Source organism: Phyllostomus hastatus, unplaced genomic scaffold (genome assembly GCF_019186645.2).
Source record: "Phyllostomus hastatus isolate PE091 unplaced genomic scaffold, TTU_PhHast_1.1 phas_contig_432, whole genome shotgun sequence".
In the NCBI taxonomy this organism is placed as follows: domain Eukaryota; kingdom Metazoa; phylum Chordata; class Mammalia; order Chiroptera; family Phyllostomidae; genus Phyllostomus; species Phyllostomus hastatus.
The window spans coordinates 2,025,082-2,040,892 of record NW_025333880.1 but is presented as its reverse complement, the minus strand read 5'-3'; the positions used below and the strand labels follow the sequence as shown (position 1 = coordinate 2,040,892).

Below are 15,811 nucleotides of genomic sequence, written 5' to 3'. Positions count from 1 at the left end.
CAAGATTGACGCTTTAATTATTGCTTCATTACTGCTGCAGCATACTGAGTGGTCCTGCAGTCTCACAAAAGTGCATATGCCTCTGTCAGCACCTGGTTTACTATCACAGAGCGACCTCAGTAGACTTGGGTTATTAAGTTCTTGAAACCAGGATATGAAACTAGATAGAGGAAAAATAATTTCCGGTTAATGCTCTAAGACCTGTGTTGTCTAAATGATAATCGACACAAAATGATTTGTTTCATTATGTTTTCAGTGTTTATTTACTTTTGTTTCAAAATCTAAATTAGAGTTTTGTAGGATATTATCAAATATATGCTCAAAAGGAAATTACACTGAAAAAATCATTACTATGATAAAAAGCCAAGGTGCTCACTTAATTCAGAGAAATAATAAAATTGGGGGTAGGTGGTGTGGTCCACTCCCTTAGAAATGAGGATAAGAGGAGAAAGGTTATTAAGGTTTAAAAAAAGGTATATAATAAATGTCTATGGAATATGTACCATAAAAGAAAAGGAATTGCTCTTCTAAAGATGAAAATGGAAGATGAAAATATACACATCTAGGTATTTGAGGATACACATTTTGAAAGTCAGGGTAGAAATAGTATGTGTTCCATGATTGCAACCATAAGAAAACATAAGCATATGAACAATCTGAAAATGTATTATGCAGAAATGAAATGCCATATATATTTAAATAATGTTGAGGTTATATATGATCATATTGTTTTGAAATTTTCTTTAATGTTTGTAGAATGTTTTTAATTAATGTATTAAAGCAGGGTTAAACTCATGAAATCAGTATTTTTACACTCAGCTATATTATTCCTGTCTCTTCTGTAAGTACAGTAGTCCTCCCTCATCAATGTGGGGGACACATTTCCACACCACCCAGTGGAAGCCTAAAACCATGGATAGCACCAAATCCAAAATATACTACATTTTTCCTACACATACACACATTTTTACTTAAAGGAAGCACTTTATGGCTTGTCTTTGGCATGTTTGAATTGCCAGCGTCACCACTCTTGTGCTTTGGGGCCATCATTAAATAAAATAATGGTTACTTGAATACAAGCATTGCGATACCTCAACAATGGATCTGATAACCTAGATGGCTACTAAGTCATTCACAGGCAGAGATCGTACCCAATATGGATATGCTGGACAAGGGGCTGATTCACGTCCTGGGCGAGAGGAAGCGGGACAGCATGAGATTTCACTATGGTACACAGAATGGCATGCAACTTAAAACTTATGAATTGTTCATGTCTGGAATTTAAACAGTTAGAGTTTTAGGACTGCAATTGATCGTGAATAATTGAAACCATGGAAAGCAAAACCATGGATTGGGAGAGGAACCACTGTTGACCAAACTCACTCCCATTGCAGTTTCCATGAGGGAGGGTTCCCTTGTCTCTGATGCTTTCCCCTGATATTTACACAGAGCTGGCTTCTTTTCCTTTTAGGTCTCGACTTATATATTATTGGTTGACCAGAGTTCTGGTATTTTTTTGTTTTATTTATTACCCTGTTTTGTTATTTTATAAGCTATCTCAGAGTTTGACATTGCCTTAGTCAGGTTTTGTTGTTGTTTTTTAATTATCTGTCTCCTCTCCAAGAAAACAAGCTCCATAAAAAGCAATGAACTTTTCTGCTACATTTGCTTCTGTATTCCCAGTATTAGGAACAGTGCCTGTCATATAACAGGCACATCATAGCACTTACTGAAGAAACACATTATTCCTAAACATTTTTTTCAGGTTGGGGTATAACAAAGAGAAAATATATGGTGTTTTTGCACAAATGTATTCTGTTGTATCTATAGCAATGTATATGTAGTTAGGGCAATTATAAAATAAAACTTTCTAAACTCCTTGAAATAACACTCCATACACAAAACTAACAAGAATTTGAAGTGCTGACACATATATGGGTGTCCCTGTACATTTCTTCAGTTGGCTTCTCTCAGCTCTACTGAGCTGAGAATCTGAAAGTCCTCAAGCCCTCAAAGTATGTTCCCTCTGTATTAAAAAGAAAGAAGCCAAAGCAATAAGGCAAGGACCCAGCTAGAATTAAATAACACTCAACTTGGCCCTCATGCTGGTATTCAGCCTTTTCACACTGGTATAGTCATATCAATTGTTCAATTATTGAATGTTTCCACACCTGCCTGTAAATAGCCACTGCTTCAGGACATCAGAGTGATACTTTTCTCCACATCCTCAAGCATTATGGACCTTGTTGTAGAATTCCCTGAAACTCCCCTGAGTCATCCTGCTCTGGCATTGAATGCTCTAGCTTCCTTTCTGATGGGTCAGTGCGCACTCCTTACAAACTTGCAGGCATTTGCTATTTCTGTCTATCCTAAATCTAATCGTTTTCCTTCTTGTAACAGCAGATCTCTCTTTCCATACAGTTCAATAATGCTATGCCCAACTTTCAAACCCAGAGACTACAGAAGGTCTGGCTTAGAAAAATATCATTTCATAGCCCCCACCAGAGTGATGGGTCCAGAGCAAGTGATCCAAGTTGTTCCAATCAAACTTATCCTGGAAATTTGGGGGCGGGGGAGATATTCACTCTACATGATTTCCTACATAAGCCTATCATCACTGGAAACATTCTCACCACTGTAAAGAAAGAACGTGACTCCAAATAAAGCAATGGCAGGGAAAAGCAGAACTAAGTTGTAGTAGTATGTGGATTCAAACCCAAGCAGTCTATATTTACGAAGCCAATGTTCAACCACAAGTAACCCTATAATCACTAAGCTCGTCACTCATAGAGGAATAGAAACCAATAGGAGGTGGGAATGAGGTGACATAGGAAACAATAGGCCTGGTTTTAATCGGATGGTTTGATTTCCCATTTCCAGCTATGACCAAATACAAAATATTCCTGAACTTTATGGTAACGTGGCCTCCAACGTCCCTTCTTTTCCTTAAACCATTTTGAAGTAGGTGACATTTTTACAAATGAAAGAGTTTCTGACTGAGAAAAAGGTGGGAGGCAAGAGTGGTAAGACCTGCCATTTCATAACGGAGTACCAGACAATTTGCAAATATTACTGCATTTCTGTTCCTGGTGAAATGAGACTTTCAGTAGCAAACTATCTTACTGAAGCTTACCATAACAGAGTAGGAATTTATACTCGGGTCTATAAGATTCTAAGTTTAAGGTTTTGCTCACATTGCCATGATAGTCATACTGACTCAGACTATGAAGTGGATAGGTTTGCCTATGACTCTACAATCTCTTTAGGTCATCCCTACCTCTTCAATGCTACCTCTTCTCCTGCCAGTGACTAGCTTAACATTATTACTTACAGTTGTGTATTGGCTTTATAAATACAGACTGCAGACTGCTTGGGTTTCAAACCACATCCAACCACATAATACTTGTGTGACCCTGGCAAGTTACTTCTTTTCTCATTTAAAAATTATAGGTAAATTAGTACCGGTTGGATAAGGTTATTGACTGTACTAATGAAGGGAACATTGAAAGTGCACAGAATGGTCCATGACATGTAGTGAGAACACAAGAATATGATGCGCCCTGTGTTTGTCCAAAATCACCATAAATACCTAGCCTGTGCTCTAATTAATCTTGCATTCTCTCTATAAGCCTTTCCCAATTAAAACTCCTATTTCCTTATATCAGATCAGCTAGAAAGTCAATTGAGTTAATCCACATTGCAATGTGTATGACTATTGGCAATCACTCCCAATTGTGTTTGAATCTTAACACAAAGAATTGTCAATTGATGGACTTCACACATCAATATTTGGATATATTCCCTACATACCTTTTCTACCTTGGAATAGAAGAGAAAAAGCATCAGTAGACTCAACAACTTCCATTACTATTAGGTTCAGAAAACAGTGAGAAATTTTGTGTGTGAGCACCAATGAGAAAAATAATGTGGTGAAGCTACAACATATATTAATCCAATCAGAGCTCTGTGTACTCAAGGAAGTGACTTAGAACCACGTAGCTGATAAATAAGGAAACCAAGGAGATGGCATCTAATGTTACAGTGATGTAGCAATGATTGAAGGGCAACTGAACTAGTGAGTCAGGCTCAGTGGCTTCTTTTATAGATTTGAAAACTGTTTCTTGAATAATTTTAAAATAAAAATATAATTTATTTCAAAGTTAGAGTAACAGAAGTAATGACAGTATATTTAAATTTTCTTTTTTCAATGAGAAGAATAAAGGTATATACTCAATATTTAGTGATGATGTTAGATTTTTATTTTTATTTTGGTAAGAAATAGCAAGCTAGCTTTTATATATTAAAAGAATTAAAAGATATACTTTTTTACCAATTATTAAATGCTGAGGCACTATGATTCTGCAGGTGAAAATTATAAAAGGCCTCCTAAGTGCATAATTGCAGGCAGATAACTTAACTGCTATCTCCTTTATTGCACCTGTAAAATAGAGAACCTCTTCATTTTCAAAATCAAATAAGGAAATTTATTTTTATAAAAATATATAGTACTATATAACTGCCACAAAAATGATTTAAATATCATTGGAAAAGCAAAATAGAAAGAAAAAAAAGGTACCTAATAGTACATGTCATTTACTTGGACTTTTAAACCTTAATGTACTAATTCATTGCAATCAATTTTGTTTTAGAAATGACCAGTGGGCTAGTCTTTATATTAAAAACTCAAAAACATTTAAATCATGCCATGTTCCCTTTAAGTGTACCAATTACATAAACATATTAGGAGGCTGCTTCCTTATTTATCTATACATGTGTTTTGTAAAACACCTAAAATGTATAAAAACTAAGAATGAAATTTCTTGGTTGTTGACAAAAAAAATAATAATCCAGCCAGTAGAGATTAGTATAGGGCCTAGAGTACTAAGCACCCAATTAGTGATTAGAGGAAGATAATTTATTAATTAAAAAAATAGGAAAGGAACAGAAGGAAGAATAGGAAAGTGTTGGAAAGGAAGAAAACGACTATATTCTCTATTGCAGGAGAGCTAAACAAATCTTCTCTAGGAGTGAGTAGTCACATGCTTCAATGCATACAGGTCTGAAAGTCCAGAAGTCACGAGAAATAGCACTGTTACACTGTATTCAATATATAAATGATGAAACAGTTCTCAAAGGCGTAACAGACCTTGTCTCCTCCATTTTTTCCTGAATGAGTTGGCTTTCTCCTATCATCAATATTCATTTTGCAGTGTCTAGGAGTGTTTCAGAAAGTATGATTCCCTTGGGAAAAAAAATACTTGAAAATTTGTGTATTAAGTACTTTTTTGTTTGTTTGTTCCCTCCCCCCTCCCCCAATTTAAAAGCAGAGCAATTTTGGTTATTTTAGGAGTAGGTTAGCTTTTTGTTGAAATGTCACTTCCTTGAATTATTAAAACTCAGATGATTCTCAAGGTGATTGCTTGGCTTTTTAAATTAATATTATAATTTAATAAAAACACTAAAAATAGATAGATGTGTTACTTGTAACACCACATTGTTATCTAAGCTTTTAACACAAAAATTTCCTAAACACAGGCAGAAAAATCTCACTCACTTTTAGGCACATGATGATCTGGTTTACATATTAATGTATTTGAATATAAAACCTATGGCCTTGGGTTTTGGATATTGATGACAATAGGACAGTGATGTTATTGCATTTATAGAAGAGGTTCTGGTACTCTAAAAAAAGTCTCAAGTGTTCAACAGTTCACACTTTCTTCGTTCTTCAAATCTTATAAAAATGCCACGGATTAGGCAGAACGCCAGCTGGTAAACCAGAGTCTGGCACATACTCCAAGTTAGAAACGGAGCCAACGCTCTGCTACCTTGTCTATTTCCTGAGGAACTGTGTCAACTTTTCTTCTTCATAATCTTGCTAACTCAAAGCGTGATTGCTAGAGATAGATGCTAGGCCTTCGTAACCTATTATACCACTGCCCTTGTTTCAAAGGCTATTGAGTTGTCTAGAAAAATTTGTTGGTTATTTTTTCCTCATAAGTAAGCAATTTCCATATTTACTAGGTGGTGAACAAGGACCTATCCACTGGTTATATTGCATAGAATACTGAGGTGCAGGATATCATGAGGAAAAAATGCACTCATCTGGCTATTTCTCCTTCTCAAGAAAAAGCAAATAATTCTAAATCACCATTTTAGTGAATGTAGCCTGCTGCTGTGATGCTATGTTGTTCTTTATACATACAGTGGTTCTCACATAAAATTATGTTTGAAAATAGACTGTTAATAATCCACCCTAAGAGCAACCTTTTGTGATGCTTCACAGTGACATCCAGAGATTCCACACAAAAACAAACCAGTTCTCAGTGATCTGTGAGGACAAGGATGTGGAATGTGAATATGTAAGGTCTTCATAACAAGACACAGGTGGCTTTGGGAAGGCACTAAAGACAATCCAAAGCTTTGAGATTCTCCTTAACACTTAGTTCAGTTTTATCCACTGGTGTAAATTAGTTTAAAAAAAAAGTTATACTGATTCACGGCTGAACAACCTTCAGTTTTCCTGGATCACTTGTGAGTAATCAAAAAATTTTTCATGAAAGAAAAGTCATTTTATCAATTATCCTAAAACTTACGTAAGATTCAATGACCCATTTTGTATTAGTACTAAGTTAGGTATAGTGCATACATTTTGTCTGTGTATTTTCATGTGCTTTTTGCCTTATTGGTGATGCAAATATGCCAGTAAGTCTCAACTGTAGCAATTAGTAAACCTAATTATCTGCTTCCAAGCTGGAGTGAGGCCTAGGGTGACAAGCAAGGAGGATGACCCAAAAGGCAACAGGCCTCAGGTAAAACAGAAGACTGTGGTTCCCTGGAGGCCACACCCAGGCAACTCTCAACTGACATGTGAGGTGGGTTTGCCTGATTTTCCCTCTGTTCCTACATGACTAAAAAGATGGTTGAAATCTGGGAGGATGTAAGAGGATAAGAGATAATATGTCTCATTTAAGAATCTGCAGTATAATAAAGTTTCACATGCAAATAACCCTCTGATTCTATTTATGTTTAAGTGCCTATGTACATTTTATCCTTTATCTTTGAATTATTTAGGAAAAAAATACATTTATCTATCATAGAAAACAACACACAACTCCTGTTACTCTATATAATACCCTCCTGCAAAAAAAAAATAATTATATAAACTCCAAGCACATTAGAATTGTAAGCAAAGCTCCGTTGCACAAATGGAGAAGCAGGTTCACTGGAATAAGGTAAGACCAAATTCTAGTACCATACCTAAATTTGATTAACTAGCTGTTTCAACCAAAAGTTAATTCCTGATGGAGACACTTAGCCATCTTGGGCACAGTATTTGGGGTTGCTGTAGCAGGGCTGCATTCTGGAATGTGTGATTAAATGTTATTTGACAGGGCTGTTAGGAAATTATTTCTTAACCAAATAGTTTCACCAGATTTTTATACTACCTGAAAAAATCCATTCTCATTCTACATGAAAATTTTCCAGCTCCCATTTTATACAAATAACTAAGAAATAGAAATGCTTATTATCTTCATCTGCTTTATAATTTTCCAGAGCTCCTCTTTAACAAAATGACTCCCTATTTCAACATACTGTATGTGAGACAGATATAGAAATCACCAGATTTTTTCTTTGTATCACCACAATAGCAGTAGCCAAAAAAAGATGAACTTTGACCTCCCCTTATTTGCATTACTGGCAAATAATGGAAACCAACGTGCCACATATCTGCCAAGCATTGAGTACAGTTGTAGAGGTGAAACAAACCCAAAGAGACTTAGAACTAGTTCTAAACAATTAGAACTTGTGGTATAACTAAATATTAAAATTATAAAAATTACAGAAAATTTTAAAAATCTGCTTTGCCTTTATCAAAACATGGCAGAAAATTATTTCTAACACTATCATAAAGGTGTTCTTTTATTCTAAGTTAGGTTTTATTTTAAAATTCTCTTAAATATTGTTTTTGAACTAACGAGACAGGTATTTTAAAAGATTACTTTTGCAATAGGACTTCTAAAATTATATTTAAAACAACAGGAACAGCATCTCTGGTTGCTTACTCTTTCTACAACATAGCCATATTCTTTGCTGTATACTTTAAAAGTTTTTGTTTTAAATAAAACAGCAAGTGTTAAATTTTTATTCACATATACGAGAAAGGACAACCTGTATCTTACTGGCGATAGCATGAATGTATTGACAATATATTTTAAAATAAGTTTATTTTTCTGTTACTATCACATATGACTAGAATGATGTTCACACACCCTGCTACCGCAGTTTATCTTATCGTCACTAGAAATGTAGCTCGTCAGGCTCTCTCTCAAAATGACAGAGACATTGAAGGGAACCTTGTCTTCTTCAAATAGGAAAGATTAAATTCCTGCTCTGAAAAAGGTAGCCAAACTTAATGAAGAAGTTTCAATAAAGTTTACCATAATATTATGGAAAAATATTAACCATTCCTAGAGGAATTATTAAAGACACCAATCCACAACCTCTTACCTCAAAAAGCAATGGAAATTATATCATTCAATTATGTACATAATTAAGAACAAGTTTAGCTTTATGCAAACATTGAAACACCTGATAAAAGCTTTAGAAAGACAGAAAATTTATCACTCCCTTAGGTTTAAAACATGTCAAAATACTATTCATCTTATTTGTTACTAGTATATAGAAGTGCATTTTCTGTGACTGACAGGTCTTCTCATCCATGATTCAAATAAAAATGACTTCTTCCTAAAGCCATAGAAGGGCTATTTAAAGAGAAAGAACTAGATACCCATCAATTTTGCTTCTAGGTATTCCTAGCCTTTCAACCAAAAACTACTAAAAGCAACCCCTAGATACCACCATCATTCTTTGAATAGTATTTTTTAATAGAAGTACTCCTTAGTTTCAGCACATTACATATTACTGTCTATTAGTCTATAATCCTTTTAGAAAATTTTCAGAATTTTAATGTATATATCCTTATATATACACATATATCCACATATGTATATATCCTTAAATGTTAGTTGAAAAATTATGTGTTTACACTGCCACATATTTAATCCCTGTTTAAATAGCTTTGGTGAATTTCTATGGAAAACAAATTCAGCTAGAAAGCATCTCATGACATTTTAAACTTTTGATGCAGATTAGTTTATGACAAGCAAATCATTCATTTTTTTTCTATCACAGGTGGATTAGATATTTAGTTTTTAAAATCATTATTTGTTTAGCAAAGTGTTTGCAAAACCCACACCAACATTACTCAATGGCAGAAAGTCTAACTTTGGTCTTGGTTTTCTGTAACATTGGATTGTAGTTGCTCCATTATATAATCAAACTGTTTTATATTTACTTTCCTGCCCCCAGATTATTTAATCACTACCATTAGGAACAGAAATACTGTGTTTCAGTTTGGAATTAATGATATCTCTTTCTGCTGCTCCACAAACTGGAAATCATAAGAGCTACAAGTATTGCAGGCTCATAAATGTTTGTCTTAAGTGTGCACTCTTTAAGATCAGATGGCTCCAAAAACCTGTTTGGAGGATTCACTCTAAATGATTTAATATACTGACCTCAAAGGAAATGAGTGATATCATGTCCATAGTGTCATCCAGCTAATGGGAAGTTCACATTACATTTCTAACACATTCTGCATCTATTAATCTTCCAGTTCATTTTGCAAATATAATTAAGACAAGCTACTGTATCCTAGTTTTGTTTTAACCTAGCACCATCTTATATGCATATCTTATAAGGTGAACACCATGTTATCCATGTTCATGTTTCTTGATTAGCACTATTTGATAGTTTGACCTGAGAGAATAACAAATATTCTTCATTATGAAATGAAGTTCCAAGCTAGTCTGGAACAACTCTTTACTGCATGGTATTTTCTGGAATTAGTATTTTAGGATTTCTCTTGTATATTAGCAATATTTTTTTGATAAAAATGTCTTAAAATCTAATTACCATATTTGCTGTGAAATATTAATAAGATTTAAAAATATTATTTTGAACAAAAATGATGAAGATTGTATGAAATTGTTATATTAGAACATTTTACGGAATGACAGGTTAATAATTTAAAGTCTCTCCTCAATCCACTCACTACACACTGGAAATAGTTCTGACTTCCAGTATCTATAAAGACTTAATTTTTCAGAAGTATGTTAAAAACTAAATATTCAGATGCATCTCCTTTACATGTTATTGCTATAATTAACATTTATAAAGAGTCATAAAAATAAATGTCACAAACCAAGAAGCCTGAACTTTTACCTTTCTTTAGTGGGGAAATAAGCAAACAAAATCTTTCTTTGCTCACATGGAAAACAGTTGGCTTCTGTTTTATACACCTTTCATGTCTAAACTTGTTAATTCAATTGTATACACATGAGGCAACTAAGCAATTGTCCTTTTGTCCTTGTAACCAAAAGGTGGCACCTCTAAAATTTAGTTAGCTTTCAACAGAAATACTACATTAAAAAGGAAAAAAGGCATTTGTGTCAAAGCCCTAGAAAGAAGATTTTGTTTTTGTGACTGTGGTAACTCTACTTAGAAGAGATAAGTGTCTGAAACAAAAAAATTGCTTAGAAAATACTATTCATTGCATTGGCGGTAAATGAACTAAGTTGGTGTGTAAACTTATACACTAAGATATGTGGTGACAAAAACACTTTCTGGGGTGCATAGATTAGTGTGAAAGATCAGGCAGAGTTGAGAAAAAAGGTTCCTTTTTCTTATCCCAAGTGGACATGTAGAAAAAAATGTTAAGACTTAGCATTTCCCCTGAAAAATCAAAGGAAAGCCTTTATCTGGACACTAGCATCTGCTTGCTTCTCTGCACTCATGGAGGACCCACTTGGAGCGCTTTCCTATTACATTCAGCTAGGCACTTCTACCTCCTCCCATCTGACAGAAGTCACTTAGCTGTCTCTGATCCATGACAGGAAAAGGAAACTTATATCACTGATGATGGAATTAGAAATTGCCGAAGCTGCTGTCAACGTCTGTTCAACAAGTACCTTTCACTTGACCCATTATGCAGGCAGCCAGGGCACAGAGTTGTTTTGATATCTTTCTTTTTCTCAAGAACAAAACATTTCCCCTCTAAATTTTTTTTTACCATTTGAAGCTATCTTCCTACCATTACTTTCTCAACTTTGTTCCAGTACATGAGGATTCTTGGCCAACCGAGTTTCCATATGCCTTTTAACTGGAGCACTGAAATTTTATAAACATCATGGTTACATCTATTAAATACACTTATAAGAAAATAAGGCAATGCATGAATTTAATATTCAGGCAATGAAATGCAAGGAAGTAATAGAAAGGTAGAATGAAATGGCAATCCATACACAAATGTAGCTTTAACAGAAAAGTTAAACGGTTGCTTTATTTCACAAAGGGTTACTATTCAAAAAAGTGAAAATCAGCATTTATGCAAAGTGAACTAGATTAGCTTTCTCAAAGCAGAAATCCAAGCCTCCTGATAACACTGGTGTCATGAATATTTGAAACTTTACATATTTTGGCCCCCTCCAACATAAAGGCCATACCAGAGAACCTCATGAAAGTAATAATAATCTTTTTTTATTATTTTTCTTTGCAAAAGAAACACCTCAAAGTTCAGACATTACCACTGATGGGCAAATACCGAATAGCCCTATGGGACAGATGGAAACAGGAAAAGTCAGATGGTTAGCACTTAAAAACAACAGCAATTAAGCACTGAATGTGGGTTGGATCAGTGCTCTATTTTTGTTCCATTGGAACGAATCAAGTGAGAGACACAGCCTCTTGCAAAGAGGAGGTCGAGTCAAACTTGATGTTTCCTCTCTCTGACAGCCGGAGCTGCATGGCTTGTCTACTCGTTTTATTCAGTTTAATTGCTTTCTGTACTTTAATTTTCACAGAGGTTGTATTCTATCTCGCCCCTTTACCCCTGCAAAAAGAAATCTTTCCTTCCTTCAGTATCCCCTTCTTTCCTCTGAGAACAGGCAGTCCTCTCCAGGAGGAGAAAGAAACCCTGTTGGTGCTTAGGATGGCAGGAGGGTGAAGATGAAGAAGAGACTGAGAAAGGGGCGGGTGGAGGTGAGAGATTGAGATTGAGGTGGGGGATGGAGGAGAGAGGATGAGATAAGGAAAGAGAGAACAAGAAGATGGGGGATGCCCAACATCAACTCCAGGCTCTAAATCACGGGCGCTGTGCAAAGTGCTTTTCCAGGAGATGCACATGTGGTTTCATTATATTTCTCACAATAGGCCACCCGGGGCTCCCTCCCCAAGTCTCATCGCCCACCATCAACACCCAAAGGTACCAAGAACAAAATCTTCGAGAGGGATTCAAACAAATAGGCACCACCGAGGTGGCAGCACCGCCAGCCCCGCTGCCCTACCTGCAGGGAAGACCAGAAGGTGGTGCCGGTTTCCGTCCCCAGTGCTCTCTCCCCGGGTGGACCCGTTCGAAGGCTCACACGTCCTCTTGCCGCCTCTGTTCTTGGAGGGGCAGCCTGCAACACAAAAGGGGTGTGTGGGTGTGGGTGTGTGGGAGGTTTTCCAGGGCCACCAGCTGGTCCCAGCTGGCCGCCCCCACCCTACACACACCCCTTTGGGGCGCTGAGCCCCCCTCTCAGCTGAGCACCACCCTGTAGGGGCTTGCCCGGCTGCAGCCTCAAGTTGCCACTGCTAAGTACTGCTGGCCGCTGCCGCTGCAGAAGGAGGAGGTGGAAAGACACTGGGGGCAGTACTCGGTCTAGAGCATCCCCAACACTGCAGCTTCTCCAGGAATCCCTCCAGTGAGGAGGCGGCCGCCCATCATCTCCCAGCCCCGGCCACCTGATTGGTTCCACCTCGGGTACGCTGAGCCAGGGAGCCAATCCAAGCTCCCTAATAATAGGTGGATCCGCTCAGCCAACATCGCCCATCCCAGTTCTGTTAGTGTCTCTCCATCCCCATAGCGGACAGGGACCTGAAGAGGGGGGTTGAGGAGGGTTGGGGGAGGGCGGTAACTAGGAGGGGGACAGATCCCAAGGAGACGCAATCAAGGGCATCCGATAAACCTTTTGGGTACGCAGGGATGCCCCGCAACCTGTTCAGCAAGCCCTAAGCACAGGAGGAGACTGCATAATACAAAGCTATTTTTCTTTCTTTTCTTTTTCTCTTTACTTTCAATCAAAACCTGCCCTGATACTGAGCATGCCCAGACTGCAACAGCGCCCTAGGAGTTCCGACGTGTGTGGGTTCTCCGGCTGTGGGTTTTTGAAAAGGTGAGATCAGGGAAGAGACAGAAGTTTGTCTTTGGCCGTTTGACCCAACGGAGTTCTGAAAGCAGAGCAGGGCGGGGATATGACAGGATTCCACTCCAGTGTCTACAAACTGAGCCACAGGGAGTGGCCCTCTGGGCTATCAGAGATTAATAATATAATTCTGTCCGGGTTCGGGGATGGGGGTGAGGGTAGATTAATTGCTAGATGCCTGGAGACTTCGTGAAGGGTGCTGTGGGCCAGAGATGCAGGGGATGCTGCGTCCCATAGGTGGGGCCGGGGAGCGCTACTCCACCCAGTAGCGGAGGCTGCCAGGCAGCAGGGAGTACACTGGGAGTTTCCACTGCAGCGACCAATAACTTTGTAGACTTGGGTTAAGTGCGAGATTGTTGGGGACGTAGTTTCTGACAGCCTCCCCTCCTCCTCCACCCCAGTCCCCCGCCCCATCTCTCTCCATCCTGCACTGCTTGCACAGTGACGACTAAAGCGTGGGTTCCCTCCTCCTTCCCCTCTTTCGCCTGAACGATTCTGCTGGGAAGTAAGAAGCTTTTCCCTTCTGAGAGCGGTGCTGACCTGATTGTCTCTAAGCTCTAGGGCAATTTATAGCTTGGTAATAGGGAAAGATACCAAACTACGAGGTTCAACCAGTGGGGGCAGGGACTGCGAGCTAGGCAGGGGCGGAGCGGAACCTAGCTCCCTGAGCAAAACGTAGCTCCGGGAGCAGCAAGTCCATTCTCCGCTCCACAGGTGAAAGGCTTTTGAAATGCAACAAAGTATTTCCCTTTCTCATTCACTGGCTTTGTTTAACGGCTTTTGGACCTCTGATTTGTTTTGCTTAGAAATCTTAGCAGTTAGTGTAAACTTGACCAATAGCTACAAATGAGAACTCTCTTAATTGGGTTCTTTATTTTATTGAGAAGATTATCATGGCATCTCAGGTAAGGAAATAAATAGCTACCTCAATTCCCCAAACCATCCACTTTGAACTGGAGTTTCATTAACACTGGTTTGCAAAGGTAACTGTGGCAAGAATTCAATTAACGGTAACACATTTCTTCAAGTTTTAATTAAATCTCTCCTATTTATGTAATGTTTAAGATTAAGATCCTTATTCTAACTATAGGGGAAAAGACGACAACCTGGCTATAAATTAATCCTTTTAATGACAAATAATTGTGTATTCACCAAAAGTGTAACTTTCTGTAAATATCTTTCATTTCCTAAAATATTCTTCAAATCTTATTTTATAATGGTTTCATAGTTGGAGAAAGGAGATAAGAGACGTTAGTTTAAAAATCAGTTTTAAGTATTTGATGAAGAAAAAGGAAGAGAGGAGGTGAAGCAGGAGAATCAATTACTCCTCTAATGTTGTTTTCCAATAAGTGTTTTTGTATGAGAAGATTATTGTAATATTCACCTAATAGACATATTTATTCTAAATATACTTCTAGTATATTCTCTAAATTCCAATAATTAAAAAATGCATGTTTTTAACAACTACATCCAGTGGCGGCATATAGAAACAAGTAACTTATTTTAAAAGAAATACATAGAATATGAACCCAGAATAGTTATCTCTGTTCAGATGATGATCCTATAGTCAATATTTTGTCCAATTTCTTTTCCTGTCTATTTCACCTCCTACCCAACAATCATTCTCTCTCAGTGGTGAGAATCTTAGACAACATGAATGGTGTTAGATGTTCATATCCCAAAGTTCCTTAAGTGAGATGTCTGGCTAACATAAGAAATGTGTTTTACATTTCATTTCACAGATATTAAGAAGATTCTACTTATACACTGGATGTAGATACCCTCTAGTTTTTACAGAACTAAGATTGTTATCTTCTATGCTATGTGCTCCCCAAGTTCAAGGAATGGGCTGAATATCTCCACCTAGTCCTACTGGGTTGATATATCATATTTCTATGTTTTAAAGAATATATATCACCTCTCTGCCCTTGATGGCAGACTCACCTCCATTAAAAGAAAGATCAGGTCAACTGTCCTTTGTCTCCCTTTATCTCATTTCTCAAATACTTTTAATCTACAATCTCTATGTCTCATCCTATAAAGATTTAACTCATTCCTTGGTTGTGTGGTATTTTTAAAAGATTACTTGGTATTTCCAGACTATTTTGATCTTTTTTTGTTTGTTTAATGTTTTGCTTCCTCATTTTTTGCTTCAAAAACACATTTGGTATTTTTTTCAGTCACATTTTTGCTTATTGAGACCCCATTGTCATCGTTTTCTTTATTCCTTTTTCAATGGAATCATCTATTTACAACTTTAATGTTCCCTTTGCCATCTATTTTAGGCTACAGGATCAGAATAGAAACTAAATTGGATTGGGACACTGAGGAGAAAAGTGTGTGCTATGGCAAGAGTGGGAATTAGAGACTTTAGAAACAAGAAATTCATTAAGTGCAAATTTAGCCAAGGTTTTCTGTAGACCACAGAAAGCATACATGAGAGAGGCACCAAGAAAATTCTCTGTGTTGGTGAAAAAGCTTGCATGTTCAAGTTGATCAGTGGT

At 37.2% G+C, this 15,811-nt stretch overlaps 1 protein-coding gene across 6 annotated transcripts in view; it reads right to left on the bottom strand.

Moving 5' to 3' along the window:
* The window catches only part of SYT1 (synaptotagmin 1), a 529,074-nt gene extending 516,210 nt beyond the window's left edge, over positions 1–12,864 (bottom strand). For 5 of the 6 annotated variants that reach the window (XM_045845011.1, XM_045845009.1, XM_045845015.1 and 2 more), the window contains exon 1: positions 12,408–12,789. The gene's annotated coding sequence lies outside the window, so the exon portion shown is untranslated. Of the gene's footprint in view, positions 1–12,407; positions 12,790–12,846 lie in introns of those variants that run through there. The other variant, XM_045845010.1, reaches the window with a different exon arrangement.
* Between the last annotated feature and the right edge of the window lie 2,947 nt (positions 12,865–15,811).